The following is a 9,921-nucleotide window of genomic DNA, read 5'->3' on the forward strand; positions in this document are numbered from 1 at the left end:
CTGACTACTGGAAACTATGTATTATTTCTGTAGTTATTTAGCCAGCATATTGTATGTATTTCCTTTTCGTTCTGATTTATCACATTATTTCAATTACTGGGCTGAGTTAGGTAAATTCACTTGTTTTTCGGGCTAGAGCCGAGAGAGGTGATAGGATGTAGTGCACAGTATGTTGTATTTGTGACACCTGAATTTACTTTTACCCGTAATGCCCAGACTGTCTTTAATAAAATCTTAAGTTTATAATACCATTATATATTATCACAATGATATTAAAACAATTACAATAGCAAAAATATTTAGAGTAGCTGATGTTTTCAGCACAATGTGCCATAGGGCATAAACGTCATTTTTCTAGTAACACTGAAACGAAAGCACGTTCCACAAATGTTCTGGGAAAGTTTCTACGAAGGTCTCCTTTGTTAAGAACTTAGATGATGTAAAATTGTGTCCTACATAAACATATGCTAAAGTGAGTGGGACAAATCGTCCTCAGTTTGCTTCCCAATTTGGTTACTTCTTCACCCACACTATGCAACAGCTGTTGTAATGTATAGAAAGCAAAATACTGTATATCAAACATTATGAATGTTTCATGTATCGTAGACTGGAAGAACTCCCTCTCGTTAATGCCCACTCCTGTGCGATCCTCCACCTCTCAGAAGGTCATTAATCGTCTTGTAACATCACAACTGAAAAAGGAGGTCCGGAAATGATAAAGGTGCCAACTGGATGAGGATGTTTCACGTGTCAAAGCTATTGCGTCAGCTCCCGGTGTAGGGAAACCTTGCGGTCGCGGTATCTGCTCTGTTTCGTCAGGAAGTGTCTTCCGGAACACGTGCAGCAGGAATTTTGTGTAGCGTAACTCATATGTTTCACTTATAAATAAAAGGAGCATTTCGTCAGTTGAGAAGCTATTCTGGAACAAATAAATAAACTTGAGATCAGTTTTCATTATTGGTGCTATTGCATTCTTCTCTGAGGAGAGGGACAGGATTTTTCTGTGAGCAGATAATCCATTCCACAAGAGATAATCAACTAAAAATGTCACATGGTACTGTCGCTGTTCACATCCTCAGTCAGCAGTCAACGTAAATTTCTTGTGACAGTAAAATAAACTGCCTTCCAGGTACGTGCCATCACGTAGAGATATGCAGTTAGGCTTATGCAGTGGTTTCGGAATTTCGTTCTTCAGCAGACCAGCTGCATAAGGCGTACAGGATGGGTCATGAAGAACCTGGAGTTAACGCTGAAAATTGTATTAAGAACTGCTAAAAGTATGCTCCTAAACTGAAAGACTAATCACTGACGAATAAAAATTATAAAACACAAACATTTACGTAAATTTATAAATTAACATATAAAGAAATAAATTTTGACGTGACAAATGTTGACCTTTCAACAGCAAACGGCCCTTCGTGTCGATTTATGTACTGTTAAGACAAGCTGAAAGATGACTCTAGTGTAAAATCAGTATGGACATGACACTGAATGTCAGATCAGTTTAAATGACCAAACAGAATTTATTATTTTCTCTACTGTTACTATTATTTTCACTTATACAGTTGTCAGATTTGTTCATATTCAGTCGTAACGATTTCCTTTATAAAGTAAGGAATAGTACTTTCCTCTGTAACATTCGTGTGTTTATCGACAGTATCCCTATCATATCTGTGGTTGAGTCATTCAGTTGTCATCTGCGATGCCGAAAATTGGTTTATGATTGAATAAATAGTAGTTTCAAAACCTCAGAAAGAACTAAATTTTGATTTTATTGTAATGTTCTGTCAAGCAACGACTGAGAATTTAGTTGCAGAAGTTTGTGCATTTAAAACGAGTTTATTCTTATCGGTTCGAAATAAAAATTGATCGGTGAAACGAGTTACGATATATGCCTTCAAAGTGCTGAGCACCCACTCCTCTCTGTTGTATCATAGTTCTGCCATATACTACATACACATGACATGCCGAGATGTCGTAGATGCACTATTACGAAAAAGCCGTCAGTGGCAGACTAGAATATTTATTCCGTTCCCTCGTCCACGTCCTCCCTCCCAAACATGTCACGGCAACAATAGAAATAAGTATTCTCTGTCGCAATGGAGCTATTTTCAGTCCCAATGAAGTCAATATACGCAAATGGAGCGTCTTTGAATATCATGGTAATTAATATCTCCTTAGTGTCTTAACTGCTCCGAACAGCCAAATTGTTACATATTCATAGTTTTTTCACCTAATGCGAAGTTAGAGCATAGTTGCCTTTTCTTTTCATCCGCGCGCTTCTGGATTTTATTATGAGACAAATGTTGACTTTTTCCCCATAGTTACTATTCGACAAAGTTTAGTATTACGAAACTCCACAATTAAAAGTCAAGATATTATCCAGACGTACAGTCATGCTCAAAAGTATCCGAACGACCTGAATTGCATTTTGCCTGATTCGCATGCAACCAGCCAATCGCAGCTGTCTAGCAGGTCCTCTAATCGCTCCTTGGTACAGTCGTTTGGCTATTGAAAATGGTTCCAATAAGTCACCATTAGAAAACACTGCTCTGTATCGCAATAACTCAAGTTACAAGTAATACCAAGATATTAGAATTATAAGGGAACACCTTATCACAGATAAGACTGTCCTTAAGGCTTGTAATCTCACATTTAATTCAATAAATGACATACCTGAAATGTTACCACTCTCATTATTACGTCAGATTGGTAATGCACGTAGTAAGTTCGTCGTATTCATGATTTCCTCTTCAAAGTAACATACCGTACTTGTTATTTAACACAAAATGACATTAAAAATTTAAGTTATTGACGAGCAGCTAGTTGAGAATATGTATGAACTTCAAATGACACGACGAACCGTCTCGTTCTGCATATGTATTCAAACCCAGGTCATGCAGACTAAGATTTCGTGACTAACGAAAACTAACAGTCATTCCTGACTAGGCATACAGAGAGTGATATACCTCGACTTCAGACAGTATCAGTTAGCAACTATCAACTTTAAACCACATAAAGTAAACATATTTAACGGACACGAATTCCTACCCAGCATCTATTGTCCCTGTTAATGGACTACGGGAGATGTTAAATATTGTTTCTTCACAAGTAACTTACTTGAAATGTCGTGAGGTAAAGCTTTGTGTTGGACAGGGATTCAAACCCAGAACCTAATCGGATTGTTATCTAAGCACAATCAACTGTGACATACCTGATTTTCTACGCAGTAGCTAGATGTTTTAACTGAAATGACGAGACGAAACATTATTTTTTTCCTTCTCATAACTCCAACCCGGCACCTATCGCTGTTATATTCTCGAGAAAACTAACGTTAAATGTGGGTTTTTTACACCAGCAGCGACATGTGAGCATGTTTGAACTAGAAATAATATGACCAAGAGTTCAGTTCTGACTGGGAATCGAACCCCACACATATCGTTTCTACACACAAACAGACGTCAGCTGCCGAATTTTTCTCCGCCAGTAGCTCGGAATAACATCCTTGAACTTACAGTGATCTCGCAAATAGTTATATGTCTTGACCGCCTCCTAGATCATTTTAATTCCCTGCATCCTAGCATCAAGTTTACCATGGAGGTGGAAAGTGATGGAAAGCTTCCGTTTCTGGATGATCTGGTGTACAGAAAGTATGATGGGACACTGGGACACAGTGTTTATCGAAAGCCTACACACACGGACCGTTACCTACATGCTTCTAGCTGTCATCCATCGTTCCAGCGTACGGGGGTCCTGCGGACGTTGGCGAGAAGAGCTTATGCCATTTCAGATGGAGAAAGCTTGACACAAGAATTGGACCATCTTAAGATTGTGTTCAAGCAGAATGGCTATACAGATAAACAGATCCGTCGTGCTTTCCAGTTTGGACCTTCGCCTGAACCACCAGAAGATACCTGCAAATCGGTGGCTTTTCTGCCTTTTGCCTAGGAGCATTTCCTCGAAGATAGGAAGGATTCTGAAAAGATATCATATCAAAAGTATTTTTCGTCCACCACCCAAGATTAGAGCGCTCCTTGGCTGTGTTAAGGATGACTTGGGTTTGAGGAAGCCCGGTGTGTACAAGATCCCTTGCCATTGTGGGAAGGCTTATATTGGTCAGACAATCCGTACCATTCAGGACCGATGTGTTGAGCATCAGCGGCCCACACGGCTGCTTCATCCTGAGAAATCTGCAGTGGCGGGACACTGCCTCACCGAGGGAGACAGAATGCTATATGACGAGACACAAATGGTTGCCCCTGCATCTCGATATTGGGACTGTGTTATAAAAGAATCCATAGAGATTCGTTTATCTGACAATCTTATTAATAGTGACAAGGGTTATCTTTTAAGTAAGACTTGGGACCCGGTGTTATCTGACATTAAAAAACAACGGACTGTGGTTCGATCGTCGGAATAATTTTTTTTTTTAATTTTTGACAGCGATATCTCGATTTCGCCTGTTTGCACCACTGGCGACGGGGTATGTCTACTGCGCTAGAGGGCAGTTAACGGCACCTTCTCGCGCACGCGTTGTGGGTCTTCTGCGGCCTATATAGGGGCCGCCGCTTTCGCTGGGAACCCTCGGCTCCCTCTTTCCCCCCTTCCGTCCTGCTTTCTCCCCACTAAACGTCTCCCTACCTCCCTTCTCCCCCCCCCCCCCCCCGAGTTCCTTTGTATTCCCCTCCTCTGCCTATCCCACTCCCTGTCGCGTCTGCCCAGCGCCCCCCACCCCTCCTATGGGTCCTCATCCCCCATCAGCTCCTTTCCCGGCTGCCCCCCTTTTTTATTTTCCCATCATCTGTCCAGTTTCCCCCCACCTGCTCTCGGCTGTGGTATGTCACATTTGCCAACTTTTTAGTGCAGTGTTCCAGTGACTGTTCAGTGTTGTTCGTCTTTCTCGTGTTGCGAACAGAAACCATGCTGTCGCTGAGTGTGAATTTTATGTGTTTTGCAAACAGAAACCAGACTGTCGCCGTGTTTTTTTAATTGTCTGTCTATTGTTTTACCTCACTGCTTTGTATGTATTTTCTTAGCGTCATCATCCCTCTGTTCTTTGTTTTAAGTTCCACGATTTCTTTTCGCCATGTTACTGTTTTAAGTCTCCGGTTTTATCGCCTGTTTTTATTATTAATTCTCTTCATCTCTCTAACAAAGGCTGTAAGCTGAAGAGCGGCATACTAAGCTGCTGCCAGCCCGCCCACTTCGGTGAGAATTGAAATTCAATAAAGGAAAAAAAAAGAAAGAATTCACTGGGAAGTCAGGTCCGGCGAGATCGTGCCCAGCACTCTCACCTGGAGATGGCGACCAGTTGGACCGCGAAAATATTGTCATGAAGACGTTATAATCCGGCTGCATACCCGAGAAGAATATTATCAGTTATATGTCTCACTGGAAGTCAGTAACGTCAGATATCATTATTGTTGACAACGAATGAAAATGCCTTAAAACTCAAAATTATTATCCACAAGCAGATAGGTGTTCTCATGCTAGAGCTTGATAATTCATAATGAAAACTTTAGTGCTGGGCCAGGATTAGAAACCATTCACGCGCAATGTGTGGAGATGTTGAGGAATCTGCAGTTTTGAACAAACAGCTAATTGTAGTTGAGCTGTATTGTCACGAAGGGATCAAATTCCCCGTTAAGGGCGGTCTGAGTTGCATTCCTAGTTCAGAACCTATTTTATCGGCATACAGAAACTCAAATGAAAGATGGAATAAGTTTCCTGTGACCCTACATAGCGTTTGTTTCGTCACTAGAAATAAATAACTAGTATAAGAAGGGGTACTGGTGATAGAGTTTCTATATGTCGCCACTCCTGACTTTATTGTGGTTCATCCTGGCGTCTACTTGGTAGAGAAGGAATATCATGATTAATGTGAATTTCAGAACACAATGTCACTATACCTTCTTCATTTGACGTAGCCAGAAGAGAATAGAATCTGTCTCTCTCTATCAAAAATCATAGGCAGAAGATGGAATCGAACCCAGACCATAAGAATATGAACCTATCATCAAAACAACAGACCACCAAATCCCGTTCTTTTTGACTCATTTTCCTATCATAAAATGAGACTTCTGACAGACAGACTTCCTGTAGTGGTTTGCAGTATGGTCAGTACATTCATTTACTTGGTTGACCGAATCGCCATGAACTAGCGGCCTCGGCTATCCAGTGCATACATTCAACACTATTTAGTAATCACCGAAATAAAACCACGTAACTGCCACCTACACAGAACTGCCAACAGTGTAGGATGCAGAAATTTAAATAGGAAGTGTTCCTTTGCATTTGAGCTACTCTATTGCGCTATCTGTTTGTTGAAACCGTCCTGCAGTGCAAAAGAAAAGCTGTAACTGTCTGTCTCTCAGAAGTCTACATCCGGCCCTATGTATTATCTCACAGCACTGCGCAATTCCGAAGTTCTGGAGGAACTCTTGACTTCCGGAGCAGGTGTAGCTACGTGGCAGCTAGTGGCGTAACAGTAAGCATTGTGCACTGTAGATGAGATGTCGTGAGTTCGTGTACATTCACTGCTACATTTTTGAAAACGCAATTCTGCTGTCTGCTGAAGTTATCAATTTAGTGGAACTTTGAACATAATTGCCTTCACTTCTCAACCCAAAATAGTCGCATGTGGAAAAAGGGCTAACTTCAGCAACATTTCGTTCTTTTCAGGTTTAATAGACGGCGAGGCAGCAGATGCATCTCGAAACTTTTGTATTATGTATGGGGAGAGCGCATCGTGCCCAAATAGTCAGAAAAGTATTTTCTACATTAGCTGTCGTGTGGTAGTGGCATTTTACTCTTCTTCAAACCTTGTTTGACAGCTTTAACTCAGAACAAGTTTTCTACGTGTATGTAATCAGTAAACTGCATGTGCACAGTCAGACTGTTATAGATAACATCAGAGAATTTGCATACATCGTTGATGTTTAATTTCTCTCTCATGTTTAGTATTGTTTTAACAACACTAAAAGAAACATCACGATAATTGTGCAATGTATTGTAAGAAATGAAATGAATCTACCCACGATAACCTTACGACGAAAGTCTGTTTTAGTAAAGCTATCTGTACACAAGCGTGCCTCTATCGGCACGAATTAGTAAAATACTTCTCACTTCGATTTCGATTGGGCCTGTGTTTAATTGGTATGCTGTGTCATGTTCAACAGGTATGCAAATGTAGCGTTTCATAAATAAAGTTGTGTGTTCCTAGAAACTCAAAATTTGCTTGTCAGCAGCGGAAAGTGGTTTTACCTGTTGTGAAGCATTGTAAGTTTTTCACCATTGCACTGTGAGCTGAAAGTATTTTCTTGCGATTTGCATATCAGTTCATTTCCTTCATACCTATCACCCTGGCATGTGAGTCTTAAGTGAAGAACAATATTGAATTTCGTATCGTTGACAGTCGATGCGAATTTCTTCAGAGACGCTTGTATTGTGAAGCAGCTTGGCAGTCAGAAAGCCGAGATCTATGACCATTAACACTATTTACTGAGTCGAGTTGCTAAGAGGATTTGATGTGTGAAGGTTTTCTTCTGATTTCATTATAGAATTTTTTCTGCAAATTCGCAGCTCCATAAAAAAGAGGGCAAAAAAAAAAAGCTCGCACACGCTGGTCCCTACGTCGGCTAAAACTAACGACTTCTTGAACCGTTGCAACACGGGAGACAGGCGGTACCATGGGACTACGGAAACTCTGCTGCCTGTACCCCGCTGTCATCATGGTGTTTGTTGCTCAGACTCATAACGCATCGCGAAATATAATTAAAGTTGTCACTTATGTGAAGAATAGCATTTCTGTAGCCAAAAAAATTGAATTTTCTGTCTCAGTATCCTAGTTAACATGAGGATTATATAGTACGAGTCATTCAAATGTAAAGGGAATATCAAGTGAATTTTGCGATTCAATTCAGTACCATACGCGGAAGTGATTGCACTGCCTCAGTGTTGCCAAATGTTTATGACGATGTTGCCAATTCTCAGCTGTGCTAGGAACAGCTCTGCAGCGTTATAGGAGGAGAATCCCGTGCTCGTGTCATAGGAGCATACGGAGAGGAGGCGCGGTGTTTGGTTAATATGCAGCGTTTTCTCCTACCAGTTTTGTCAAACATTCAGGTGTGTAATCTTCCATCACGATTACAGATTCCCAAAAAACATATACGAATAAAACACTTTCCTTTTTACTTTGTGATAAAAGGTTACTTCAGTACAGTAAAAAGTCTTTTGAAATCAACTTTGCCCACCTTTCGCGAAAACACTTTGCATCTATGTGCAGTCTTTGGATCATACGAGTAGAATTTCATGAACTGCACGAGAATGTAGAAAAATTTTGGTGCGAATGGAAGCTGTAAGAAACACAGTTAACTAATTATTCTACACCACGTAATAATCAATTCATTTGAAAATTCAGAAGAGAAGAAACTAAAAATTATGCCCATTAAGACAGGAACTAAAGTGCAGATGTGGGCACTGCAGATCTGTGCTTTTTTATCTTCAGATCTACACGAATAATGTATACTAACCAGCGTATTCATTGCTTTTGTAATGTTTCCCTCTTGTTTAGTCTTCTAATGATGAACTGCATCCACACCCATGAGTTTGTTTGTTCCTTTTATCCTTCCATCCACTATCTTGGTGTGTTATTGTTCGGTGTTCAAAAATCAGAATATTATGCCTGCTACCACTAGGTATTAAAACGAGGTCGCAAGAAGGCTAACGAATTATAATCAAAATACAATGTGGCGCCAATTTGTCTGTCGTCATGGTGTTAAGTCGACAGAAATAGTTGGGTGTTATTGCCTGCATCACCGGCGTCCCGTTGTTGTCATCTCTTATTGATATTTTCATATTACCCTGAACACATGAATGCGAGATAAATGTGTATATTCTCCGTGACGAAACACCCCACATTCCATTCATTCTGATCCATTCGTTACGTGCATCGGCGGCAATGAGTGATAGGAAAGCTGTTGTGAGGTGACCAATAACAATAACCATGGTAGTAATAACAAATCAATAATCAAGGATGTTTACTGCATTACAGACGATTAACAAAATAACCAAGAAAGGCTGAGTGTTTAATTGGCGCACTGCATAGATGTTCTAACCATTTTGTTACTGAATTCTGTTCTGGTTGTTTGTAGAGAGAAAAGAAAGAAGCATGTAGCCATACATATCGTTAGTACGACGAGATATTATCTATCAACTATCCTTGCTTTACATGACGAGACGAACATGGCGTCACCGAGCTGATATTTGAAATGCATTTCTGTTTTCTCTCTCTGCCTCTCTCTCTCTCTCTCTCTTTATCTTTTTCTTTTTCTTTTTCTGAGGAAAGCATCGAGAAGCGCGAATAATAAGCAAGTAGGCATATAACCTGTTTACAGTTATTTTCACTGGGATACGTAATGCAAAAATACAACTTTTACGTGTATTATTGCGTTATTCCAGTTATTGACAGTCTATTCGTGAGCTTGCTTGCCTTCAGTGGGGTGAAACCTATCACAAAGGCAAGCAAAACACAAATATTTCTTGCAGCATGTGCAACACACAACGAAATCTCGCTGCACTGACTTGTTGTCCGATATATTGCACGGAAAACATATCTGATTCATGTTGCTAAATTCAAGTCTATCAGATATCAATTTGGATGCGTACCAAGTGTTTAAAAGTATATCTTGAAATACGCAGAGAGGGAAATAGAGGTATTCAACTGAAACATAGCCATGACCAAGATTGTAACTGGGGTCGACAGCATCGTCGTTTACCACCTTGACATATCGATCGGTGACAGTGCTCAGCCGATTACTTAACGTTTAATGGTATCAAACCTGCAGCATGAAATCCAAAAATGTTAATAACCCGAAGATCATTAACTTTGGAACCCATAGTTAAGTAAAGCAATCATCAGTC

This window comes from Schistocerca cancellata, chromosome 5 (assembly GCF_023864275.1).
Source record: "Schistocerca cancellata isolate TAMUIC-IGC-003103 chromosome 5, iqSchCanc2.1, whole genome shotgun sequence".
Lineage (NCBI taxonomy): Eukaryota > Metazoa > Arthropoda > Insecta > Orthoptera > Acrididae > Schistocerca > Schistocerca cancellata.